This window comes from Scyliorhinus torazame, chromosome 14 (assembly GCF_047496885.1).
Source record: "Scyliorhinus torazame isolate Kashiwa2021f chromosome 14, sScyTor2.1, whole genome shotgun sequence".
NCBI lineage: Eukaryota > Metazoa > Chordata > Chondrichthyes > Carcharhiniformes > Scyliorhinidae > Scyliorhinus > Scyliorhinus torazame.
Window position 1 is genome coordinate 197868161 of NC_092720.1, and position 23223 is coordinate 197891383.

General features: G+C 50.2%; 1 non-coding gene across 1 annotated transcript; it reads right to left on the reverse strand.

Moving 5' to 3' along the window:
* Positions 1-9156: 9156 nt before the first annotated feature.
* LOC140390742 (U1 spliceosomal RNA) lies at positions 9157-9320 on the reverse strand. Its single transcript, XR_011934799.1, has one exon. It is a non-coding gene; the product is annotated as a U1 spliceosomal RNA (small nuclear RNA).
* Between the last annotated feature and the right edge of the window lie 13903 nt (positions 9321-23223).

Below are 23223 nucleotides of genomic sequence, written 5' to 3' on the forward strand. Positions count from 1 at the left end.
TCAGACAGTTTACTATAGAACTCCTTAAAGACTCCGTTCACCCCCCCCCCCCCCCCCACTGCTGGCGTATTTCTTGCGCATGCGCACGGGATTTCTTCTCTGCGCCGGCCATCGCGGAGGTTCACAGCGGCCGGCGTGGAGGGAAAGAGTGCCCCCACGGCACAGCCCCACCTGCGGATCGGTGGGCCCCGATCACGGGCCAGGCCACCGTGGGGCCACCCCCCCCCCCCCACCACGGGGCCAGATTCCCCCGTGCCCCGCGAGGACTCCGCAGGCCGCACGCAGAGCCAGGTCCTGCAGGTAAGGACCTGTTGTGATTTGCGCCAGCGGGACCAGCCGAAAACGACGGCATCTCCACCTTTAACTTGGAGAGGTGTATCTGTCCTGTGTGTGACCCAAGTCACCCACTGACTCTGAACATCCTCACAGCAACTTGGGGACAGGCATTTCGAAAGCACATTTCAGAACCTTTGGGTATCGCAAACTGCTTCACAGGCAATGGAGCCCTTTTGAAATCTAGTCAGGAGTAATTTAGGAAATGGACCAGCTAATTTGAGAAAGAGAGAGAGAGAGAGAGAGAGATACAGGGAGACACAGAAACAAGATGAGGTTGTGCTGTACATGTTTCAGAACTGACACTGAGACACACACGAGATGTACAATATCAATTATTATTCTGAAGCATTTGATTAAATCATCCCTTAACCTAAATTCCATTGTTTCAGAGTAAAGCTTCATCTACACTGTCCATCAAACACTCACAACCCAAATACTGTCTGGAATTAAATACAGAGTCAAAATCCCTCTGTCCTGTCCAAGGGATTTTTCATTGCAGATACTTATTTTTATTATTTTGGAAAAGCAGAATTCAAATTGCACCGAATCCCAGGGTGGACTCTTGTTCATTACAATCATGAACTCAGCCCTTCACATTCAAACATGAAGTTTAAGCTCTGATTACAGGTGCCTGCTTGTCTCTGTTTGTATATTGGATATTCTGAATTCAAGTTGCTTTGTCACTTGTCTGAAGGATTTGAATAATTGGTGTTGGTTAATCAATCCTTTCTCTCAGCACATGGAAGTTGTGAACCTCAGTCTGATGTAGTAAACAAAAAACTGCTTCCTTTGATCATCAATCCATTTCCCAACCCTAAAAAGATCTCACACCTTTCCATAATGCAGGAATATCTCAATCAAAACTTCTAATCAGTTCCCCATACACTTGTTAACACTTGCCTGTGTGAAGTAAATTCCACTGACAGATTCCAAAACTTGCACAGAACAATGACTGATTACTTTAAACTTTCAAACAGAATTATTTTAACTTGTACGAAGTCTTACAACACCGGGTTAAAGTCCAACAGGTTTGTTTCGATGTCACTAGCTTTCGGAGCGCTGCTCCTTCCTCAGGTGAATGAAGACGTATGTTCCAGAAACACATATATAGACAAATCCAAAGATGCCAAACAATGCTTGGAATGCGACCATTAGCAGGTGATTAAATCTTTGCAGATCCAGAGATGGGGTAACCCCAGGTTAAAGAGGTGTGAATTGTGTCAAGCCAGGACAGTTGGTAGGATTTCGCAGGCCAGATGGTGGGGGATGAATGTAATGCAACATGAATCCCAGGTCCCGGTTGAGGCCGCACTCATGTGTGCGGAACTTGGCTATAAGTTTCTGCTCGGCGATTCTGCGTAGTCGCGCGTGCTGAAGGCCGCCTTGGAGAACGCTTACCCGGAGATCAGAGGCTGAATGCCCTTGACTGCTGAAGTGTTCCCCGACTGCAAGGGAACATTCCTGCCTGGCGATTGTTGCGCGATGTCCGTTCAATCGTTGTCGCAGTGTCTGCATTGTCTCGCCAATGTACCACGCTTTGGGACATCCTTTCCTGCAGCGTATGAGGTAGACAACGTTGGCCGAGTCACACGAGTATGTACCGCGTACCTGGTGGGTGGTGTTCTCACGTGTAATAGTGGTATCCATGTCGATGATCTGGCACGTCTTGCAGAGATTACCATGGCAGGGTTGTGTGGTGTCGTGGTCACTGTTCTGAAGACTGGGTAGTTTGCTGCAAACAATGGTTTGTTTGAGGTTGCGCGGTTGTTTGAAGGCAAGTAGTGGGGGTGTGGGGATGACCTTGGTAAGATGTTCATCGTCATCAATGACGTGTTGAAGGCTGTGAAGAAGATGACGTCGTTTCTCCGCTCCGGGGAATGCAACTGATTTTGGAGAGTAGTCCATGGTGAGTCTGATGGTTGGCTGGAACTTTTTAATGTCATCGTGTAGTCATTTCAGTGATTCTTTGCCGTGGGTCCAAAGGAAAAAAATGTCATCGATGTATCTGGTGTATAACGTCGGTTGAAGGTCCTGTGTGGTGAGTAGGTCCTGTTCAAACTTGTGCATGAAGATGTTGGCGTATTGGGGTGCGAATTTGGTCCCCATGGCTGTTCCGTGCATCTGGATGAAGAACTTGTTGTTGAAGGTGAAGACGTTGTGATCCAGAATGAAGCGGATGAGTTGCAGAATTGCGTCTAGAGATTGGCAGTTGTCGGTGTTGAGTACTGAGGCTGTTGCAGCAATGCCGCCGTCATGGGGGATGCTGGTGTAGAGTGCCGAGACGTCCATTGTGACGAGGAATGTTCCTGGTTCAACTGGTCCATGGTTGCTGAGTTTCTGTTGGAAGTCCGTTGTGTCGCAACAGAAGCTGGGCGTACCTTGTACGATGGGTTTCAAGATGCCCTCGATGTAGCCAGAGAGGTTCTCACACAAGGTCCCATTGCCTGAAACGATAGGGCGGCCTGGTGTGTTGGCCTTATGTATTTTCGGGAGGCAGTAGAGATCTCCAACGCGGGGAGTACGTGGGATGAGAGCACGTAGCCTGCTCTGCAGATCTGGATCCAAGGTCTTGATCAGTCTGTTAAGTTGGCGGATGTGTTCCTTGGTCGGATCTGCGGGTAACTGTCTGTAGTGTTCTTGGTTGTTCAGTTGTCGGTATACTTCTTTGCAGTAGTCCGTTCTGTTCAGTACGACAGTGGCCCCTCCTTTGTCTGCTGGTTTGATGACGATGCTGCGGTTGGTCTTGAGAGGGCGGATGGCATTGCGTTGTGCTTGGGTGACGTTCGGGGCTGTCTTGTGAATGCGACTGATGAATCTGGCATTGACTCGACTCCTGACGGCTTGAGCATACATGTCGAGTCTAAGGCAGCGGCCTTCCGGAGGGGTCCAATTCGACTCTTTCCTCTTCGGTTGCCGCACCGCAGATCTCTTGGTCTGCTGTTCCGGTTCATTGATAGTCTCCTTGGGTTCGCTGTTGGCCTCTTGGGGGTCTGTGGAAGAATTCCTGGAGCCTCATTCGCCTGATGAATTCCTCCGCGTCTGCCGCGAAGCTGATGGGGTCCATTTAGGTGGTGGTGCAGAAATTGAGCCCTCTGCTGAGGACTTCGGTTTTATCTGGTTGAAGGGTGTAGTCTGACAAGTTGACAATAGATTTCCCTGTATTATTTTCTACTGTGGTACCGGGGGTGGCTTGGTTGCTGCCGGTGGTGATGCCAAGTTTCTCAAGCTTCCTGTTCTTGGTGTGCATATAGGTGGCATAGTATTGTTGTCTCATCTGTTTGGCGGTGTTCCGCAGCTGGTCTGCTGCATCCTGAGCGCAAGTTGAGAATATGGCCTCTATCTTGGTTTCCAGGTTGCTGCGTCTGCTGTAGAGCTGGCGGCCGAGGTGGTTGAGGAGTGTGTGAGAGGTGCGACGGCAGAGTCTCTCAGCGTAGTCAGTGTTGTCGGTCGACTTGAGTGGGTTTGTGATCTGTAGCCCTTTCGGGATCTTGTCTGCTTTCTTGCATCTTTGTAGAAACTTAATGTCAGTGTCTATATGCGCGACCTTCCTGGAGATCCTCTCCACTTTGAGCCGGCAGTTTGCGGTGTCGATGGTAGCCATGATGTAGAGATGCCGGCGTTGGACTGGGGTGAGCACAGTACGAAGTCTTACAAAACCAGGTTAAAGTCCAACAGGTTTGTTTCGATGTCACTAGCTTTCGGAGCGCTGCTCCTTCCTCAGGTGAACGATTTTAACTTGTGCATCAGTCCTATTATACAGAAATGTTGTCCCTGTGGGCTGACTGTTCCTCAGTACGATTGAAACATTGAGGGACCCCACGCACTGCATTTGACGACATTTGTGGCACTTCCAATATCTACGAGACATTGCTGTCTGTATTGTGTGAATCCAGCTGCGAAAAATCAATTAACAGAAAGTAGTTGGGGATGATCATACTGACTGTTTTAATTTAATCTAAATTGTTTCATTATAAATTCTAATCTCAGGAATTGACATCAATTCTAATCTCAGGAATTGACATCAGAGGATTTCAGTGAAAAATCCCATTGAACCTCCTTGTCTAATAAAATGATGTTGTTGCCGATGACCCTGTATTGATTCAGGAATAAACTTTACATCTCACAGTGTGAAAAAAATCAAATTGAATCCCAATTTATATAGCAGCTGACTGAGGAAATCTGACTGTGAGTAACATAGAATAAGATTGTTCCCATCAAAGACTCCCAAGACAGGTCCGTCTTGGGAAATTCTTGCTGGTTTTTACTCATTGTATAGAAACCCCTCCTCGGGAGACAGATGAATAGACAACCCAAACTAGTCAGAAACTCAGGGGGAATTAAATATTAACATAAATACTGAAGTAAGGACAGGACATTGCTAGATCTGTTGCTGTGCCCTGAATTAACATGACCATAGACAGGACAAATGCCTCTGGCCTCTCCTGTGAAGACACATCTTTAGCAAACCATCGCAGCGGACAGACTGAAAACATTCATGACAGAAAGTCATGGGGTAGGTCTGCACACAGATCTCTGAGGAGATCTCAACCAATACTGTTTCTAATCATTTCCCAATAGTATTTGAACTCAGCGCTGGCTGAGGCCTGTTCTGCAGGCTTAACCCAGGGTGAGTTATGTCTGGTTATTACCCTGACCGAGGTGTAATTTTAATAACTGAGGGATAGTGAGTGAGGGAGGGGGACAGAAATATAAATGAGTGAGGGACTGAGAGTCAGAGAGAAACATAAGGGAAGGGGGAAACTGTCTCTCATCTTTTTTTAGCCTCTGGTTGAAAGCTGTACCATTTTTGTGTTTGAACATTGCTGAGAGTTTGTGTAACTGATAAGTGGATCCTGGGATCTCGCTATATCAAATAGTGTCAGTTTTCCCATCTTTCAGTCAACTTTCTCCCTCTTTTCCCCAGGAATTTGAATTTTGAAGACTGCAATGTGAGCAGGAATCTTTGGACAAGGGCTATTCTCCAGAGGACAAGTGGAAGGACTGAGGCCTACTCCACTGGCCGCACACACGTGAGTTGTCTCTTTATTGCCGCCCCGGCCTTGCACTTAGACACAAACACATTAACCCTTTGGTGGGTGACAAAGAGTAAATTAAAGATCTGTAATATGAAGCTGTCTAAATGTTGTTTATGAACCCAAAATAACAGGGGTTCTTTTAAATCTGGATGTCCCAAAAGGGAGGGGGGGTTTGATTTCATTGCCTGAGCCACGTTCACTCTCTGTATAACCTGTTAGCTATTTTAAACGACACGCAACACTGCTGACTGCACCTTCTGGGATCTTTCTCTGTACCAATGGATTTTGTTTTAAAAAGGGTTTTCTTAGTTTTGAGAGGCAGTTTAACTCTTTCCGAGGATTGAAGGGAGTTCTTTAGACTTGGTCCAATCCACACACACAGGATGAGGGGGGAGGAAGGGGTTTAGATCCAGGGTGGAATGGGGGAATGAGGCTCGTAGCAGGAGTGAGGGAGGGGGGGGGGAGAGGAAAGACAGCGCCCCGCCTGGTTAGGTTCACATTGCTGCTGCTGTGGGATCTTGCTGTTCACGCACAGGCCTGTGGCCTTTGCCCGCAAAGCAATTGAGATCACAACTCTTAAAATAAAATAGCACATGGACTGCAAAGTGGGTTCGAAGGTCTCAAATTTGAAAGTCTTGGGAATGAGGGAGTTGATGAACCCTTTCCACAGATGACTGAGGGGATATTCAGCCAGGATCACATTTCTGCTTGTGGGATCTTACTGTGCAAACAATACTGCTGTCAGTTTGTACATTGCAACAATGGTGTAGAAACAGAGAGAAAGAGAGAGAGAGAGAGAAATTCACGATGTGAAACTCTGAACTCAATAAGGAAAGTGTTATCATTTTTGGGATCTCCCTGTGCATAAGTTGCCTGCAGAATTCACAAAATTAACAAAAGCGGGGTCACTTTTAAAATTTATCCATCGACTAAAGTAATCTCGATGGTGCGGAATTAAAGTCCCTTAACTTGAAGCGGGTATAATTCTGGAATGAAGCCTGTATTTTAGGCCGAGACATAAATATGAGGGTGCAATGAAATCCGCAGGGGGCCATTTGAATTCAGTTTGCTGTGGTTCTGATTGTTAGATTCCTGTGTGTGACCCTCTCTTTCTCTCTCTCTCTCCTTCACAACTACTGGGATGAGCAAGACAGAGAGAGAAGTACAGAAAGAATGTGGGGCTGGGGGGTGATGGAGATTAGAGAGAGGGAGAATGACAGAGAGGGAGGTAGTGAAAAAGAGAGGCTGTCTCTCTCTTTCTGCATTCTTTCCATTCTTGTCTCTCTCCCTCTGTCTCCCCAGCGTTCTGCCGATATCTGTCCATCTCTCTCCACCTTCTTGGTGTCTCTTTAAACCTTCAATCAACAAAAACCACCCCACAAACTGCACCGGGGAGCCTCCAGCACACCTTCCCGGGAATTCCTTGATTTGCGAAAAGAATAGCAATAAATGCTGGGAGGGTGATTTACCGGGCAGTGGGTTTCCCAGGTTAAAGAGGGGAGTTTAACTTTCTGAGGGCGGATGTGTCTCGAGACTTGGAATACCCGTGCTGTTCAGAGGTTGGGGTGGTGGCGAGGGGAGATTGAAGAAAGAATATAGCAGTCAAGGGAAGGAACATGTCCCCCACCCCCCTGCTCACCTGCCTGTCCCACCCTGACAGGATCACATTGCTATGTGTGGGATCCTGCTGTGCACCAATGGCCTGCAGCCTTTCCTGAACTGTCAACTTAGTGACCACGCACAATTTAAAATTAAACTGGCTCACTGAGTGTGAAGCAGTCGGGAGGCGGTGAGGGAGTGGGTCTGAAATGAATAGGCCGCAGCCTGGGTACAGGTTTGTCCTCAATGGTGGTGTTTGTGTTTTAGACAGGGCGGTGGGGTTGGAAGGATTTCTGAGGGGGGTTTGGGGTTAAATATCCCTGTCTCTGTCCCTCCAGCTTTCTATCTCTCCCTTTCCAATCATTTATTTGTACATTGAATCTTCTAATAAATGGGTTTGAGAATCCCAAGGTGATTTAGACATAGAAAGGATAGAAATGAAATGAAAATTGCTTATTGTCACAAGTAGGCTTCAATTAAGTTACTGTGAAAAGCCCCGAGTTGCCACATTCCGGCTCCTGTTCGGGAAGGCTGTTACAGGAATTGAACCGTGCTGCTGGCCTGCCTTGGTCTGCTTTCAAAGCCAGCGATTTAGCCCGGTGCTAAACAGCCGAACCATGTTCTTTATCAATGATAAGAAGATAGAAACAGTGGAAGTTCAAAACGTACAACATTTCTGTGTGATAGGATTGAGGCATCAGTTAAAATAGTTCTGTTTCAAAATTTAATCTCACCAGTCATTTCCGTGGCAGCTTTTGGAATCTCTCAGTGGAATTTACTTTATACAGTCAAGTGTTAACAAGTCTATGGGAACTCAAGTTTGATTGAGATATTCCTGCTTTATGGAAATGTGTCCGATCTTTTTTTTTCTTCAAAAAATATACTTTATTCATAAAATCTATCATAAACATTACAGAACATTTTGAATTGTCTTGACTGTACATTTCCATCAGAGTTACACATTCCCTTGACTTTCTTCCATTCAATTTTGATAACCTTACACACATATCGCTCTTTACGTTACAAAAGATCAGCCATGACCTCATTGAATGGAGGAGCAGGCTCGAGGGGCCAGATGGCCTACTCCTGCTCCTAGTAATTATGTTCTTATGTAATTCCTTCTTAAACATTATAGACGGGCAGAACGGTAGCATTGTGGAGAGCACAATTGCTTCACAGCTCCAGGGTCCCAGGTTCGATTCCGGCTTGGGTCACTGTCTGTGAGGAGTCTGCACATCCTCCCCGTGTTTGTGTGGGTTTCCTCCGGGTGCTCCGGTTTCCTCCCACAGTCCAAAGATGTGCAGGTTAGGTGGATTGGCCACGATAAATTGCTCTTAGTGTCCAAAATTGCCCTTAGTGTTGGGTGGGGTTATGTGGTTATGGGGATAGGGTGGGGGTGTTGACGTTGGGTAGGGTGCTCTTTCCAAGAACCGGTGCAGACTCGATGGGCCGAATGGCCTCCTTCTGCACTGTAAATTCTATGATCTATGATTTACATTGTCATGTTTCTTTTATACATTGGAGTGTTAATGACCCAGACCGAGGGGGGTTTACACTGTTAACTGCCCCTCGGTGTACATTTGCTGGTGAGACCTTACACAGTGGTCTTTCCCCTTTGCGCCTTGGCGGCAGCTGACCCAAGCTTGAGTGCGTCCCTCAGCACATAGTCCTGGACCTTGGAATGTGCCAGTCTGCAACACTCGGCACGGGACCTGGCGATTCTCCAACCATTTACCGCGCGTTCCACGAGTGTTTCACGTAACGCCGCTGCTAGCCACTCACAAGTAGCGGAATTGGTGAGGGTTTTGTGTCAGTTTTGCCATCGTGAAACTCCACGGATCCTCCGTTGGCATCAGCACTTAGCCTGAGGATTGGAGAATCCAGCCCACGGTGTTTTGAATTTGCCGACCACAAATAAAATGTCAGGGGGAGAATTGCGTGGGGTGAGGGTTATTTTTTCTGGGGTAAATAAATTGTAGTTATGGGTGGATTGCAGGCAGAGTAATAAACTCTGAGCAGAAGGAATAATTGTTGATAATGGAAGGGAGTAAAATAATGGAGGTGGGCAATTATTGTGTGGAAAGACTAGGTAACGAGCAAATACAAAAGAATGGATGGGTATAGAAAGAGTTGAGCGCCCTCCTGGCAACTGTATGAAGAGCAGTTCTATTTTTGTTTTGTAAACCAGGGGAGAGCGCGAACGCAGTCCCCCACTACCACAAATTTTGCAGTCGAGTATCCCGCATTTGGGGACATCGCAGGCGTCAGCACACCCGAAGTGCAATGGGCTAGCCTCGTCCTGGGCGAACCACCTTTTTGATCATGGTTTCACCCCTGCCAGGTAAGTATGCTTAAAAACTGTACACACTCCCAGCCCACACCACACATCACATCTTTCACTCACACTTACTGCATTTACACCGCCAAACTGTCCCTTTACTTCCAATTTCCTTTCACCAGTAACTTTAGATCTTCGGTCTTGTTCTGACAAATGTTGAAATGTTCCTCTCTAGTTGGAGAAATATGGCTTAAAATGTCCGCTATGCTGATTTGCATATTGCCCTTAAAAGGAAGTGAACCGCCCCTCAGCCACAATCACAGGCTCAACTTTCCGGAAAGAAAACTTTCTCTGTCTCACTTTGTTCGGCGAGGAAAGATGAAACTTCTCTGACACTGGCAGAGAGAGATTGATCAGGAGGGTTTGGAGTCACAAACATGCTCATTGTTGTCACCCGGAGAAATGTTTTTGGTCACGAAGTTGAGAACCCCCCCCACACACACACACACACGCTCACTCCCCACACACACTCTCCCCCCACACACACTCCCCACCCACACACACTCAGCGCCCCCACACCCCGCCCACACACACACTCCCCCCCAAAAAACACACTCTCCCCCACACACACCCCCACACACACACTCCCCCCCCACATATTCCCCCCCCCACACACCCACTCCTCCCCCACACTCACACACCCACACACTCCCCCCACACACACGCCCCCCACACACACTCCCCTCCACACACTCCCCCCCCCCACACACACACACTCCCCCCCACACACACACACTCCCCCCCACACACACACTCCCCCACACACTCCCCCACACAGACACTCCCCCCCCACACACACTCACTCCCCACACACACTCTCCCCCCACACACACTCCCCACCCACACACACTCAGCCCCCCCACACACAATCCACCCCACCCACACACACTCAGCCACACCCCGCCCACACACACACACTCCCCCCCACACACACACTCTCACCCCACACACACCCCCACATATCTGCCCCACACACACACTCCCCCCCCACACACACTCCCCCCACACACACTACCCCCACACACATACACACTCCCCCCACACACACCTACACACACACTCCCCCCACACACTCCTCCCCCACACACAAACACACTCCCCCCCACACACATACTCCCCCCCCACATACCGCCCCACACACACACGCTCCCCCCCACACACTCCCCCCACACACACGCCCCCCCCCACACACACTCCCCCCCACACACACAGGCACTCCCCCCAACACACACACCTCCACACACACACCCCCCACACACACACACTCCCCCCCACACACACACCCACACACTCCCCCCACACACACTCCCCCCCACACATACTCCCCCCACACACTCCCCACACGCACACTCCCCCCACACACTCCCCCCACACACACACTCCCCCCCACACACACACACTCCCCCCCACACTGCTCCCCCACACATACTCCCCCCCACACACACACTCCCCCTCCACACACACTCACCCACACTCCCCCCCACACACACACTCCCCCCCACATACCGCCCCACACACCCACACACTCCCCCCACACACACGCCCCCCCACACACACTCCCCCCCACACACTCCCCCCCACACACACACTCCCCCCCACACACTCCCCCCCACACACACACTCCCCCCACACACACTACCCCCACACACATACACACTCCCCCCCACATACCGCCCCACACACACACTCCCCCCCACATACCGCCCCACACACACACTCACTCCCCCCCACACACTCCCCCCCCACACACACACTCCCCCCCACATACCGCCCCACACACACACTCACTCCCCCCCACACACTCCCCCCCCACACACACTCCCCCCACACACACACACTACCCCCCACACACTCACTCCCCCCACACACTCCCCCCACACTCTCCCATCACACACACACTCCCCCCCACACACTCCCCCCCCACACACCGCCACACACTCCCCCCACACACACTCCACCCCCACACACACACCCCACACACACACACTCCCCCCACACATTCCCCCCCACACCCTCTCCACACTCTCCCCCCCACACACACGCCCCCCCCACACACACACACTCCCCCCCCACACTGCTCCCCCACACATACTCCCCCCCACACACACACTCCCCCTCCACACACACTCACCCACACTCCCCCCCCACACACACACTCCCCCCCACATACCGCCCCACACACACACTCACTCCCCCCCACACACTCCCCCCCCACACACACTCCCCCCACACACACACACTACCCCCCACACACTCACTCCCCCCACACACTCCCCCCCACACACTCCCCCCACACACACACTCCCCCCCACACACACACACTCCCCCCCCACACTGCTCCCCCACACATACTCCCCCCCACACACACACTCCCCCTCCACACACACTCACCCACACTCCCCCCCACACACACACTCCCCCCCCACATACCGCCCCACACACACACTCACTCCCCCCCACACACTCCCCCCCACACACACTCCCCCCACACACACACACACTACCCCCCACACACTCACTCCCCCCACACACTCCCCCCCACACACCCCCCCCACACATACTCCCCCCACACACACACCCCCACCCACACACTCTCCCCCACACTCTCTCCCCACACACACACTCCCCCCCACACACTCCCCCCCACACACCGCCACACACTCCCCCCACACACACTCCACCCCCACACACACACCCCACACACACACACTCCCCCCCACACATTCCCCCCCACACCCTCTCCACACTCTCCCCCCCACACACACGCCCCCCCACACACACACTCCCCCCACACACACACACACTCCCCCCCACACACCCCCATACTCTCCCCCCCCACACATACTCCCCCTCACACACACACTCATCTCCCACACACTCCCCCCCCCACACCCCTCCCCCAATGATTGTATGTTGTTATGTCCGTCCTCATCTGAATGAAAATATTTTTTAAAAACTCAGCAGCAGTGGCCATTAAAATAGCTCACAGATTGAAAAGTAAGTTTGAAGGTCATGAACTATAAGTCTTAAACTTGAAACGTGGGAATGAGGGAGTTAATTAATACTTTCCGCTGGCGACTTGGACATTTTTCTATCGTGATCACGATTTCTGATTCTGGGATCTTGCTGTGCAGTCAATATGCCTGCTGTCACTTTCAACATGTTCGTGCAGAAACACAGAGAGAGGGGACTTCTGGAGGCGACCATGGAGTGAGCGCTCACACATTTGCTGACTCCCGCTCGTAAGTGAGAAACTGGAGGGGATGCTGGTGGTGTTGGTCAGCATCCATGCCCCAAACTGGGATGACGTGGAATTTATGAGGCGGGTGCTGGGGAATATTCCGGAGCTGGACTCTCAGCGACTAAATATGCGGGGGGGGGGGGGGAACTTTAATACAATCTTGGATCCGAGACTGGACCAGTCGAGCTCGAGGTCGGGGAGGGTGTTGCCTGCAGCTAAAGAGCTCCTCTGGTTCATGCAGCAAACGGGGGGTGGGTGGGGGGGGGGGGGGGGTGGGTGGGTGGGTGGGGGGGGTGGTGGGTGGGTGGGGGGGGTGGTGGGTGGGTGGGGTGGACCCGTGGAGATTTGGGACGCCGAGGGCGAAAGAATTTTAGTTTTACTCCCATGTGCACAAGGTGTACTCACGAATAGATTTTGTCGTGGCAGATAAGACGTTATTGGCTGGGACGTGGAGATTTCGGCAGGTACGGCCTGGGAGGCACTGAAAGCAGTTGCCAGGGGGGAGTTGGTTTCGATGCGGACCCATTGGGAAGAGGCTGAGCGGGTGAGATAGAAAGGCTAGTGGAGGAAATGTTGCAGGTGGACCGGAGATATGTAGAGATCCCGGAGGAAGGGCTGTTAAAGGAGCGGCAGAGGCTGCAAATGAAATTTGAGTTGGTAACCACGGGTAAGGCGGTAGGGCAGTTGCGAAGGGTAAGAGGGGCAGTATATGAGTATGCCTCCAGAGAGGTGCAAGGTTGAGGTGGTGAGGTCGGAGGTGGCGCAGTGGTTAGCACTGCTGTCTATGGCGCTTGTCATGATATCCACATTAACATATCATGGTGCAATCACACACACACACTGATGGACAGGTCGACGGACCAATCAACACACACGCAACATCACAGCCAATCACCAGTGAGAGCACACGCACTACAAAACAGGGAACACCACAGTTCCCGCTCATTCGACCAGGAGGTAGCTCAGAGCACAGAGCTCACAGCGTGCCACTCAGACATGCACCATGTGCTGAGTGCCTCACTAAGAAAGTGCTAGGGCTGGGTCCACAGGTTAGCTGGTGAAGTACGAACCACAGCCAGAAGTTAATAGTTATCATTGCACAGAATAAAAAAACAGAGTTGAACCATCTACAACCGTGTTGGATCGTTTGTGTATCGGAACACCCAACACGACAGCGCTGAGGATCTGTGTTCGATCCCCGCCCTGGGTTACTGTCTGTGTGGAGTTTGCACATTCTCCCAGTGTCAGTGCGGGTTTCACCCCCACAACCCAAAGATGTGCAGGTTTGGTGGATTAGCGACACTAAATTGCCCCTTATTTGGAAAAAACAATTGGGTTCTCTATATTTATAACAAAAAAAAAGGAACCTGTTTTAATATTATATTAAGTCTCCGTGGAGACTTGGGCGGAGAGATGGCAGATGGAGATTAATCCGGACAAATGTGAGGGAATGCATTTTGGAAGGTTTAATGCAGCTAGGGAATATACAGTGAATGGTAGAACCCTCAAGAGTATTGAATGTCAGACAGATCTAGGTGTACAGGTCCACAGGTCACTGAAAGGGGCAACACAGGCAGAGAAGGTAGTCAAGAAAGCATACGCCATATTTGCCTTCAGTGGCCGGGGCATTGAGTATAAGAATTGGCAAGTCATGTTGCAGCTGTACAGAACCTTAGTTAGGCCACATTTGGAGTATAGTGTTCAATTCTGGTCGCCACACTACCAGAAGGATGTGGAGGCTTTAGAGAGGGTGTAGAAGAGATTTACCAGATGATGCCTGGTATGGAGGGCATTAGGTATGAGGAGCGGTTGAATAAACTCGGTTTGTTCTCACTGGAACGACGGAGGTTGAGGGGCGACATGATAGAGGTCTACAAAATTATAAGGGGCATAGACAAATAGTCAGAGGCTTTTCCCCATGGTAGCGGGGTCAATTACTCGGGGGCATAGGTTTAAGGTGCGAGGGGCAAGGTTTAGAGTAGATGTACGAGGCAAGTCTTTTCCACAGAGGGTAGTGGGTGCCTGGAACTCGCTGCTGGAGGAGGTGGTGGAAGCAGGGACGATAGTGACATTTAAAAAAAAAAAAAAATTTTATTAAAGGTTTTCATAAAATATCAATAACAAAATGAGAAAGAAAAAAGAACCCAACAGGGTTAAGTACAAAACACAATCTAAAAAAACAACCCCCCAAACCCCTCCCCCACTGTACCTAAATTATAAATTAACATTAACACCCCGACTTAACACAACAGGTGTATACACCCCCTCAGACCCTCCAGTGTAAATAACATAAACAAAAATAAAGTTAACCCCCCCCCCCCCCCCCCCCCCCCCCCCGAGCTGCTGCTGCCATTGACCAATGTCTATCGCTCTGCCAGAAAGTCTAAGAACGGTTGCCACTGCCTAAAGAACCCTTGTACCGACCCTCTCAAGGCGAATTTCACCCTCTCCAATTTAATGAACCCTGCCATATCGCTGATCCAGGATTCCACGCTTGGGGGCCTCGCATCTTTCCACTGAAGGAGAATCCTTCGCCAGGCTACCAGGGACGCAAAGGCCAGAATTTCCGGCCTCTTTCGCCTCCTGCACTCCCGGCTCCTATGCCACCCCAAATATTGCGAGCCCCCAGCCCGGTCTGACCCTGGATCCTACCACCCTCGACACCATCCTCGCTACGCCCTTCCAAAATTCCTCCAGCGCTGGGCATGCCCAGAACATATGGATGTGATTTGCTGGGCTCCCTGAGCACCTAACACACCTGTCCTCACCCCCAAAGAACCGGCTCATCCTTGTCCCGGTCATGTGTGCCCTGTGCAGCACCTTAAACTGTGTGAGGCTGAGCCTCGCGCACAAAGAGGAAGAATTCACCCTCCCTAGGGCATCTGCCCACGTCCCCTCTTCGATCTCCTCTCCCAACGCCTTCTCCCACTTACCTTTCAACTCCACCACCGGGGCCTCCTCCTCCTCCTGCATCACCTGGTAAGTTTCCGAGATCTTCCCCACTCCCACCCACCCCCACGAGAGCACCCTGTCCTGTACTGCGTGTGGCAGTAGCCGCGGGAATTCCACAACCTGCCGTCTGGCAAACGCCCTTACCTGTAAGTACCTGAAGGTGTTCCCCGGGGGGAGCCCGTACTTCTCCTCCAGCTCACCCAAGCTCGCGAACTTCCCGTCCACAAACAGGTCCCCCAACTTTCGTATCCCTGCCCTGTGCCACCCCGAAAACCCTCCACCTGTTCTTCCTGGGGCGAACCGGTGGTTCCCCCGTAATGGGGTCCACCCCGAGGCCCCAACTTCCCCCCTATGCCGCCTCCACTGCCCCCATATTTTGAGGGCCGCCACCACCACCGGGCTCGTGGTATACCTCCTTGGAGGGGGCGGCAGCGGCGCCGCTGCCAGCGCCCCCAGGCTCATACCCACACAGGACGCCGTCTCCAGCCTCGTCCATGCAGCCCCCTCCCCCTCCATCACCCACTTGCGCACCATTGTCGCATTGGCGGCCCAGTAGTACCCACAGAGGTTGGGCAGCGCCAGCCCCCCCTATCTCTACTCTGCTCCAGGAACACCCTTCTCACCCTCGGAGTCCCTCGCGCCCACACAAACCCCATTAAAGTCCTGTTAACCCGCCTGAAAAAAGTATTCGGGATAAACACAGGGAGGCACTGGAACAGGAACAAAAACCTTGGGAGCACCGTCATTTTGATTGACTGCACCCTACCCGCCAAGGACAGCGGCAACGCGTCCCACCTCTTGAACCCCTCCTCCATTTGCTCCACCAGCCTTGTAAAGTTAAGCCGATTTGTCAATCCCATTCATTTCCCCAAAACCATTTCTTTACTCATACTAATTTCCTTCAAAGTTCCTCACTAAAACTTATGCTTCTCAGAACTTCCAGTACATTGTTCATGTCTTCCTTGCGAGGACAGAGCAAAGTACGAATTGAGTTCCTCAGATATTTCTTTGTTCCATGTGCCTCTTTACATACTTATAGAAACTTTCACAGTCAGCTTTAGTTAATAATGTTGAAGAATCAACATTTGCAGCATTTTAGGGGGTGGCACGGGGTGCAGTGGTTAGCACTGCTGCCTACGGCGCCGAGGACCCGGGTTTTGCAGCATTTTGCTTTTATTTTCAATGGTCCACCACTTTCAAAACAGCGTGGAATCACAGAACCCTACAGTGCAGAAAGCCTTTTGGCCCATCAAGCCTGCACTGACTCTCCCAAAGAGCACCCTACCTAGGTCCACACCCCCTCCCACTGAGCGAGCGAAAGAGGAGGACTTTGAGATTCTTCGAATCTCACTCAGGTGTGCAATGATAGAAGAAGGAGGGTTAACCAGCCTTAATTGAATGATGTACATAAATGGTCAGAAAAAAGAAGTCATTTAAGAAAGAAAAAAGAAAGAAATGGTGGCAATGGAAGTCCTGGAGAGGGCACTTCTGGAATATCCAAACAAGAATAGAAAGACACAACTTAAAGAAATAGGGCCCTCTCCAACCTTGACCTGTTCGTTTGATTTTTCAGCTAGAGAGAATGATACAGACCCATTTGTTTAGAAGGAGAAAAAGGACTACAATCAAGAGGAAAATGAGGATCAAATTTGCAGAAGGAATGGAAGAAGCTAGGACTGGGAGTAAGCTAGATTGGTTAAAATGGGAGGCAACAATGTTAATGGGGATTACCGCAATTAGTTTGGGAATATCAGTATGGCTAATTAGGGAAATCAGGTAATGGGATATGGGATATGGAAAAATAGATACCAGATTGAATCACACAGAACACATAATAAAAATAAGAATAAACAAATGTTTAAGTATAACAGAAGAAATCGTTAATTTTCAGGACATCCAGGAGATCCTTTTAAAGCAGACCAAGGCAGGCCAGCAGCACGGTTCAATTCCCGTACCAGCCTCCCCGAACAGGCGCCGGAATGTAGCGACTAGGGGCTTTTCACAGTAACTTCATTGAAGCCTACTTGTGACAATAAGCAATTTTCATTTTCCTTTCATTTCATTTCATTCATTCAACAGCAGTATGTTAAAATCAAGAAAGAGCGACAGGAACAACATGTTCAGTAAAATGTGGGGAGCACTTACAAGCAGCCTGGGATACATACAACCTATCAGATAGATTGAAGATTTTTAGACAGTATTCGGGGAAAACTAATGATACTCAATGGGACCCCGAGAAAGGACAAGTTAAGATAGGAAACGCGTTACAAAACAAAACCGCAACTAGCAGTAATTTGGGAAACAATTTGATAGATGTAGGCTTAAAATTTAAAGAAACAGTTAAAACAGCAATTAAAATTATAGCAAGTCTGTTTAAATGGTTTTGGACTATGTTAACCTGGATTATAAAAAATTGGTGCTTACTTGTTATTACAATCAACCTCTTTGTGACCCTCAAAACATCCTCATCAATTTCTTTCTATCCCAGTTTCAGAAAAGTTAACTCTGTGTCGGGGGGTGTGTGTGTCAGAGGTGTGTGTATGAGTTGGGTTATTGTATGTATTGGGGTTTGTGTGCGTGTTGGGTGTGTGTGTTCGTGTCGGGTATGTGTGTGTCGGGATGCGTGTGGGGGTTATGTATGTGTGTCGGTGGTGTGTGTGTGTGCCAGATGGGTGTGGCATGGTCGTGCATGTGCTTAGCACTGTTGCCTCACGGCATCGAAGACTCGAGTTTGATCCCGAGCCCGGGTCACGGTCCATGTGAACTTTGCGCATTTTCCACGTGGTTGTATGGGCCTCACCCCCACAACCCAAAGATGTACAGGCGAGGTGGATTGGCCACGCTAAATTGCCCCTTAATTAGAAAAAAAATGAATTGGGTCCTCTAAATTAAAAAAAAAATTATAGGAGTGTGTGTGTCTGGTGTGCATGTTTCGGTGGTATGTGTGTGTGTGTGTGTGTGTGTGTGCGTGTGTGGGGGGGTGGGGGGAATTGTGTCCCCATGAACATTAATCTGCCCCCCCCCCCAAACAAACCTCCAAAGATGCCTCTCAATAACCTCCTCATGACCCTAAAACATTCTCTTTGAGACAACAATCAACATCTTTGTGACTCCAAAAACCTCCTCATCAATCTCTCTCTATCCCAGTGTTAGAAAGGTTAAATCTTTCCTTGCTGAACAAAGTTAGACAGAGAAAGTTTTCTTTCCGTAAAACAGTCCCTCGTTTGACGGACAGATTGGTTCAGGGGCGGTTCACTTCCTTTTAAGGGCAATATGCAAATTCAGGCTTTTTTATCAATGTTTTTCTTACTGAAGAGGTATATTCGACAATTTTCAAATTAATACAACAGAACTAGTCTGAATCGGTAGAGATAATTGTAAGTAAAGGGACAGTTTGGCGGTGTAAATACAGTAAGTGTGAGTGTAAGATGTGATGTGTGGTGTGGGCTGGGAGAGTGCGAGAGTTTCCAGGCATGCTTACCTTGCAGGGGTGAAATGAAGATTTTTTCGCTGAAAGGAGTGTGATGGTGATCGTGGATTGGAGAACACTGAGCGATTAAAGTTGTTGGAAGAGGAAACGTTTAGAGCTCTGCTGCTATTGGTGGATCTTCATGCTGGTCTAAGCCTCTGGTTTAGGCCTAACGCCGATACAGTTCAGACTCAACATTTGAGCTATGGCTGCAGCTGCATCCAGCCCACCAGGCTGCCGAATGCGAAACACTGTACGAGTCACAGTGAAGAAGTCTGAAGGGGAGTCACCTGTGGACCGCAATTTCTTTGTGAAGCGTGTGCTGTTTGAATGCTGTGGGTTTCAAGGAGCAGATATCATCTGCTTGCAAAACCTCCCCAACAATGGTTTTTTTGATGTCACCTTCAAGAGTGTCGCAGCTTGCATCAAATTCTTGAACTTGTTCAAGGAAAAAGGTAACCAGAGCCCCCTGTCTATGCTGACTGCGGAGCCTCTGTTTACGCTACCGTCGCAGCAAAACCGGGTTGTTACAGTGCACATGTACAACCCCCACGTCCCTGTGTCTGATGTGCTCACGTTCCTGGCCAGGTACGTCGAGCTGAAAAGTAACAGCGTGCAAGTGAAGGACACCTTTGGCATCTGGACAAGTGAGCACCAGGTCAAGGTGACTCTGAGAACAGGTGACGACGGAACCATCCTGCATCCCCCCTCCAGTTTCGCCATTGGAGGAAATCGAGGCCATCTCTACTACGAGGGACAGCCACAAGTATGCTGCACCTGTGGCAAAACAGGGCATGTTGACGCCAACTGCAATGTCTCCTTCTGCAAAAACTGCAGGCAGGAGGGACACATGACAAAGGACTGCAAGGAAGACAAGTGCTGTAACCTGTGTGGGGAGGCCAGCCATCTTTACAGGGCCTGCCCAAAACGCGGGGCAACGTACGCACAAATCATCAGCGGCGGAGTCAAAAAGGCGACCACAGAGGAGGTTCATGCCCCCTCCATCGACAAAGACACCACAGCACAGAATGCTGAAGATCAACTGAAGGGCCTTCAACAAAAAGTGGAGGCCCCAGCTCAACCTGACAACTCAACCTCATCTGACGAGGAAGAATCAACGGAAGAGGCTGAAGAATCAAGGGCCCTGGGAAACGGTGAACAGGGACAAATGAAAGAGGAAACCAAATTGAACTGAAGGAACCCCCGATGGGGAATGCAAACAGCGGCACCTTTCAGCCAGCTGGCTTAGTGCCGAAACCTCCTCCGGTGAGGGAAAACAAGACCAGAATCGACCTCAAATAAAGAGGCAAAGTACCAATGTAGAATGGGATGCACAGACCCCCCAGACCACAGACAGGGAAGGAAATAAAGCACACCGAGATCATCAACCTCTGGTGGATGGGAACAGCAATATGACCAACGGACGCCGGACATTAAAAATAAGGTCACAGACCAACTCCAGAAATTAACAAGCAGCAACAACCCAGGCGAAAACCGGCCTGCAACTCCAACACCCACTGAATGCCACGACGGACGCCAGGGCTACACTAACCCCCCCCCCCCCCCACCCCAATGCATCCCCGTCGAGTTCACGGGCCCAGTGTGGACCAGGACAGCTTTCTCAGCCCTGAAACTGTGCAACAGTTTGCGAGCACCACCGGCATGCTGGGGAACATTCAACATCTGGAACACCCAACTGCATAGACTCTGGACTCAGACTGGTAAATCTACCTTTTTAAAATGGGGTTTAAAATTGCATCTATTAATTTTTTAAAAGTATATATTTTTTTAAAGTTTTCAAACACAATTTTTCCTCCTTACAAATCAACAAAAACGGTAACATGATAACTAATAGATAACATTGTTTAAATAAAATAGTGAACTAACAAAATAACACAAAATAGTGCTTCCCCAACCTCTCCACCCCATCTAGAACAAAAACAATTCCCCCCCCCCCCTTCTGGGATGCTGGCTATCTATTTTCCCCTAATGTTCCGCTAGATAGGCGAAGAACGGTTGCCACCGCCTGGAGAACCCCTGAGCCGATCCCCTCAGCGCAAACTTCATCCACTCCAGTTTTATGAACCCTGCCATATCGTTTATCCAGGCCTCCAGTCCGGGGGGTTTCGCTTCCTTCCACATGAGTAGAATCCTACGCCGGGCTACTAGGGACGCAAAGGCCACGACATCGGCCTCTTTTGCCTCCTGCACTCCCGGCTCATCCGCAACTCCAAATAAAGCTAACCCCCAGCCTGGTTTGACCGGACCTTCACCACCTTCGAAGTCACTCCCGTCACTCCCCTCCAATACCCCTCCAGTGCCGGGCACAACCAAAACATATGTGTGTGGTTTGCCGGGCTTCCGCCGCACCTCCCACACTTGTCCTCCACTCCGAAGAACCTGCTCAACCTTGCTCCTGTTATGTGTGCTCTATGTAGCACCTTAAATTGAATCAGGCTAAGCCTGGCACATGAGGAAGAGGAATTTACCCTGCTTAGGGCATCAGCCCACAGACCCTCCTCTATCTCCTCCCTGAGCTCTTCTTCCCACTTTCCTTTTAGTTTGCCCACCAGCTCCTCCCCCTCTTCTCTCCTCTCTCGGTATATCTCTGACACCTTGCCCTCCCCGACCCACACCTCCGAGAGCATTCTATCCTGGATCTCCTGTGTCGGGAGCAATGGAAATTTCATCACCTGTTGTCTTCTGAACGCCCTCATCTACATCTACCTAAAGAAATTTCCCCGGGGCAGCTTATACTTTTCCTCCAACTCGCAAACTCCCCGTCTAAATAAATCTCCCACCCTCCTAATTCCCAACTGGTGCCAGCTCTGGAATCCTCCATCCATCCTCCCTGGGGCAAACCTATGGTTGTTCCTAATTGGGGACCCCACCAGGGCTCCCAGCACACCCCTCTGTCGCCTCCATTGCCCCCAGATATTTAATGTTGCTGCCACCACTGGGTTCGTGGTAAATTTTTTTGGTGAGAATGGTAGTGGTGCCGTCACCAGTGCCTCTAGACTCGTCCCTTTACAGGACTTTCTCTCTAGTCTTTTCCACGCCGCTCCCTCTCCCTCTATCATCCATTTACGGATCATCGCCACATTGGCGGCCCAGTAGTAGTCGCCCAAATTCGGCAGCGCCAGTCCCCCTGTCTCTGCTACGTTGTAAGAATCCCCTCCTTACCCTCGGAACTTTCCCTGCCCCCACGAAGCTTGTGATGGTCCTGTCTATTTTTTTAAAGAAGGCCTTAGTGATCAGTATAGGGAGACATTGGAATACAAATAGGAACCTCGGGAGGACCATCATCTTAATTGCCTGCACTCTGCCTGCCAGTGACAGCGGCTGCATGTCCCACCTCTTGAAGTCCTCTTCCATTTGTTCTACCAATCGTGTCAGATTAAGTCTGTGCAAGGTTCCCCAGCTCCTGGGTATCTGAATCCCCAGGTATCGAAAGTTCCTTTCCACTTTCTTTAAAGGCAGGCCCTCTATCCCTCTACTCTGGTCCCCAGGGTGTATCACGAAAAGTTCACTCTTCCCCATGTTAAGCCTATATCCCGAGAAATCTCCGAACTCCCTCAATATCTGCATGACCTCTGTCATCCCTCCCACTGGGTCTGTCACATACAACAGTAGGTCATCCGCGTAGAGTGACACTCGGTGTTCTTCTCCCCCTCTAATCACCCCTCTTCATTTTCTGGAGTCTCTCAGCGCCATGGCCAGTGGTTCAATTGCCAACGCGAACAGTAATGGAGATAGCGGGCATCCCTGTCTTGTTCCCCTGTATAGTCGGAAATACTCCGATCTTTGCCGACCCGTGACCACACTTGCCGTTGGGGCCCCATAGAGGAGTTTGACCCAGCTAACAAACCTGTCCCCGAACCTCCTCCGCACCTCCCATAGATACTCCCACTCCACCCTGTCAAATGCCTTCTCTGCACCCATTGCTGCCACTATCTCTGCCTCCCCCTCTACTGGGGGCATCATTATCGCCCCTAAGAGCCGTCGCACGTTGACATTTAGTTGTCTCCCCTTTACGAATCCTGTCTGGTCTACGTGCACCACCCCCGGGACATGGTCCTCTATCCTCGATGCCAGCCCCTTTGCTAGCAATTTGGCGTCCACATTTAATAGTGAAATAGACCTATAGGACCCGCACTGCAGCGGATCTTTATCCCGCTTCAAAATTAGCGATATCGTCGCCTCCGACATTGTCGGGGGTCGAGTCCCTCCTTCCCTGGCCTCGTTAAAAGTC